Source organism: Suncus etruscus, chromosome 4, assembly GCF_024139225.1.
Source record: "Suncus etruscus isolate mSunEtr1 chromosome 4, mSunEtr1.pri.cur, whole genome shotgun sequence".
NCBI classification, from domain to species: Eukaryota; Metazoa; Chordata; class Mammalia; order Eulipotyphla; family Soricidae; genus Suncus; species Suncus etruscus.
Window position 1 is genome coordinate 56,385,440 of NC_064851.1, and position 4,720 is coordinate 56,390,159.

Here is a 4,720-nt window from a genome sequence, read left to right on the forward strand (position 1 = left end):
GTGGGTCAGAGATAAAATCAAAGATAAAATCAAAAGATTCCTGAAAACGAATGAAATGAAGACACAAATTAATAGGATTTGTGGGAACAGCAAAAGCAGAACTAAGAGGAAAGTTTATAACTTTGCAAGCAAACATCAGAAAGGAAGAAGGGGCCTACATAAATAACTTTGAAAACTTATAAAATTATAAATTGATCAACAAAATGAACCAAAAATAAGTAAATGGAGGAAAAAACAAAGCCTATAACAGAAAGTAATAAATTGGAAATCAAAAAATACTCAAAAAATCAATAAAAGCAAATGTTATTTCTTTGAAAAAAGTCAACAAGATCACTATCAAAACACTATCAAAATTCACAAAGAAAGGGAGGGAGATACTTAATAAAGCAGATTAAAAATGAAAATGAGGAGATCACTAAAGATACCACAGAGATTCAAAATATAATGAGACTACTTTGAGAAGCTCTATGGCACAAAACAAGAGAACCTGAAGAAATTGATAAATTTTGGATTTTTATCATCTTCTATGGTTGGACCAGGATGACCCTCAATTATTGAGGAAATTAATATGGTCATAAAAAATCTTTGTGAAAACAAAAGCCCAGGCGCAGGTGGTTCACTAATAAATTATTTCAAACCTTTCAAGAGGACCTCCTATCCATCCTTTTCAGGCTCTTCACATAAATTGAAGAAATAGTAATACTCCCAAATAGTTTTCATGAAGCTAACATCATCCTGTTACCAAAATCAAAAAGTGATGCTGTGAAAGAAAGAAAGAAAGAAAGAAAGAAAGAAAGAAAGAAAGAAAAAAGAAAAGAAAGAAAGAAAGAAAGAAAGAAAGAAAGAAAGAAAGAAAGAAAGAAAGAAAGAAAGAAAGAAAGAAAGAAAGAAAGAAAGAAAGAAAGACAGACAGACAGACAGACAGACAGACAGAAAGAAAGAAAGAAAGAAGAAAGAAGAAGGAAGGAAGGAAGGAAGGAAGGAAGGAAGGAAGGAAGAAGGAAGAAGGAAGGAAGGAAGGAAAGAAAGAAAGAAAGAAAGAAAGAAAGAAAGAAAGAAAGAAAGAAAGAAAGAAAGAAAGAAAGAAAGAAAGAAAGAAAGAAAGAAAGAAGGAAGGCACGAAGGAAGGAAGGAAGCAAGGAAGGAAAGAAGGAAAAAAAGAAAGAAAGAAAGAAAGAAAGAAAGAAAGAAAGAAAGAAAGAAAGAAAGAAAGAAAGAAAGAAAGAAAGAAAGAAAGAAAGAAAGAAAGAAAGAAAGAAAGAAAGAAAGAAAAGAAAAGAAAGAAAGAAAGAAAGAAAGAAGGAAAGAAAGAAAGAAGGAAATAAAGAAAGAAAAGAAAGAAAGAAAGAAAGAAAGAAAGAAAGAAAGAAAGAAAGAAAGAAAGAAAGAAAGAAAGAAAGAAGGAAGGAAGGAAGGAAGGAAGGAAGGAAGGAAGGAAGAAAGAAAGAAAGAAAGAAAGAAGGAAGTCAGGCAAGAAAGAAAGAAAGAGAAAGAAAGAAAGAAAGAAAGAAAAAGAAAGAAAGAAAGAAAGAAAGAAAGAAAGAAAGAAAGAAAGAAAGAAAGAAAGAAAGAAGAAAGGAAGGAAGGAAGGAAGGAAGGAAAGAAAGAAAGAAAGAAAGAAAGAAAGAAAGAAAGAAAGAAAGAAAGAAAGAAAGAAAGAAAGAAAGAAAGAAAGAAAGAAAGAAAGAAAGAAAGAAAGAAAGAAAGAAAGAAAGAAAGAAAGAAAGAAAGAAAGAAAGAAAGAAAGAAAGAAAGAAAAGAAGAAAGAAAGAAAAGAGAAAGAAAGAAAGAAAGAAAGAAAGAAAGAAAGAAAGAAAGAAAGAAAGAAAGAAAGAAAGAAAGAAAGAAAGAAAGAAAGAAAGAAAGAAAGAAAGAAAGAAAGAAAAGAAGAAAGAAAGAAAAGAGAAAGAAAGAAAGAAAGAAAGAAAGAAAGAAAGAAAGAAAGAAAGAAAGAAAGAGAGAAAGAGAGAAAGAAAGAGAGAAAGAGAGAAAGAAAGAAAGAAAGAGAGAGAGAGAGAAAGAAAGAAAGAAAGAAAGAAAGAAAGAAAGAAAGAAAGAAAGAAAGAAAGAAAGAAAGAAAGAAAGAAAGAAAGAAAGAAAGAAAGAAAGAAAGAAAGAAAGAAAGAAAGAAAGAAAGAAAGAAAGAAAGAAAGAAAGAAAGAAAGAAAGAAAGAAAGAAAGGGGAAAGAAAGAAGGAAACATTGGACTGGCTATATTAATATCAGATGACACAAAATTTAGACTTAATAAAGCTGTAAGTGACAAAGATGGACATTTCATAATAACCAAGGTATATGTGCAACATCTACAGAAAACTGGATTACACATTCTTCTCCAATGAACAATGGGTTGTTCTCTAAAATAGACCACAGGCTGGCCCATGAAACGTACCTCCATAAAATCAAGAGGATAGAAATTGTACAGACAACCTTCTCAGATCAAATGCACTGAAATTAGTAGTGAACTACAAAGGGACACAGAGAAACACTTAAAAACCTAGAATTTAAACAGCTCAGTACTGAACAACCAGTGGGTCAGAGATGAAATCAAAGAGAAGATGAAAACATTACTGGAAACATGCAAATGCAGCAGCAAATTATCAAAATTTGTGGGACACAGCAAAAGCAGCACTCAGAGAAATATGTATAGTTTGCAAGCACATATCAGGAAGATGCCTACATAAATAATTTAATGAGATAGCTCATAAAATTAGAAACTATAGGTGCCCCCCACCAGGGAGGCCGACCGTGTGCACGCCTTCCACAAGCTCACCTTCGAGTGCATCTCGCTTGCCCTGCGCATCGACGAGGACAACCAGGGACAAAAGGAGAAAGCTGTGGAATGGTATAAGAAAGGCATTGAAGAACTGGAAAAAGGAATAGCTGTCACAGTTACGGGAAAAGGTGAACAGTGTGAAAAAGCTAGACGCCTTCAAGCTAAAATGATGACGAATCTGGTGATGGCCAAGGACCGTTTACAACTTCTAGAAAGCGGAGCTGTTCCGAAAAGAAAAGACCCCTTATTTCACACTAGTAATTCCCTGCCTCGTTCGAAAACAGTGAGAAAAATGGGATCTACGGACCTGTCGGGCCATCACCAAGCACCTAGTTACAGCGGACTGTCCATGGTGTCTGGAGAGAGGCAGGGACATGGGACTGCACCTGCCCTTCAGAAGAATACTGCAAAAGGAAACAGAATGAATAAACCTTCTACCCCTACAACTGCTGCTCGTAAAAAGAAAGACTTGAAGAACTTTTGGAATGTGGACAGCAATCTTGCTAACCTTATTATGAATGAAATTGTGGACAATGGAACAGCTGTCAAGTTTGATGATATAGCTGGCCAGAAGTTGGCAAAACAGGCATTGCAAGAAATTGTGATTCTTCCTTCTCTAGGCCTGAGTTATTCACAGGACTTAGAGCTCCGGCCTGAGGATTGTGACTCTTTGGTTCACCTGGAAATGGCAAAACAATGCTGGCAAAAGCAGTAGCTGCAGAATCTAATGTAACTTTCTTTAACATAAGTGCTGCAAGTTTGACTTTGAAACATATGGGAGGAGAGAAATTGGTGAGAGCTCTTTTTGCTGTGGCTCGGGAGCTTCAGCCTTTCATCATTTTTATAGATGAGGTCTACAGCCTCCTGTGTGAGAGGAGGGAAGGGGAACACGATGCCAGTCGGCGACTCAAGACAGAATTTCTCATAGAATTTGATGGCGTCCAGTCTGCTCGCGATGTCCTCGTAATGGGCGCCACCAACAGGCCGCAGGAGCTCGACGAGGCTGTGCTCAGGCGTTTTATCAAATGAGTGTATGTCTCTTTGCCAAATGAGGAGACGAGGCTGCTTTTACTTAAACAATTTTTTGTGTAAACAAGGAAGCCCACTAACCCAAAAAGAGCTCGCACAGCTTGCTAGAATGACTGATGGATACTCAGGAAGTGATCTAACAGCTTTAGCAAAAGATGCAGCACTGGGTCCTATTCGGGAACTGAAACAAGAACAAATGAAGAACATGTCTGCCAGTAAGATGAGAAATATTCGATTGGCTGACTTCACTGAATTCTTTAAAAAGATGTGAGCCCACAAACCTTAGAAGTATACATACATTGGAATAAGGGCTTTGGAGATACCACTGTTTAAGGGAAAAAAAAGTGTAAGCTGCAGACAATTTTACTTTCCAAGAAAGAAAGGCCATCTAAAAAGAATAGTTACCAGCTACAGAAACCCAGCCTAAGTTTATAGGACTCTTCATTCTTTTTATTCTGCATCCTATAAGTTAAATCTGAGAACAAATTTAAATAAGATTTACAATGCAAACGGAATATTAACTTTATTTTAAAGAAAAAATTAGTAACTATCAACGAAATGAAACAAAATATGTAGGCAGAAGGATTAACAAAGCTTAGATCAGAAATCAATGTAATGGAAATCCAAAAACACTCAGATGATCAAGAGAAAGCAAAAGTTGGTTCTTTGAAAAAATAAACAAAAGGGGCCGGAGAGATAGCACAGCGTGTTTGCCTTGCAAGCAGTCGATGCAGGACCTAAGGTGGTTGGTTCGAATCCCGGTGTCCCATATGGTCCCCCATGCCTGCCAGGAGCTATTTCTGAGCAGATAGCCAGGAGTAACCCCTGAGCACGGCTGGGTGTGGCCCAAAAACAAAAACAAAAGAAAAAAATAAACAAGATTAATAAACCATTAGCTAAACTCACAAAATGAGAG

General features: G+C 36.1%; 1 pseudogene; it reads left to right on the forward strand.

The window, feature by feature from the left end:
• The window catches only part of LOC126007085 (spastin-like), a 5,962-nt pseudogene extending 1,642 nt beyond the window's left edge, over positions 1-4,320 (forward strand).
• Positions 4,321-4,720: the final 400 nt, after the last annotated feature.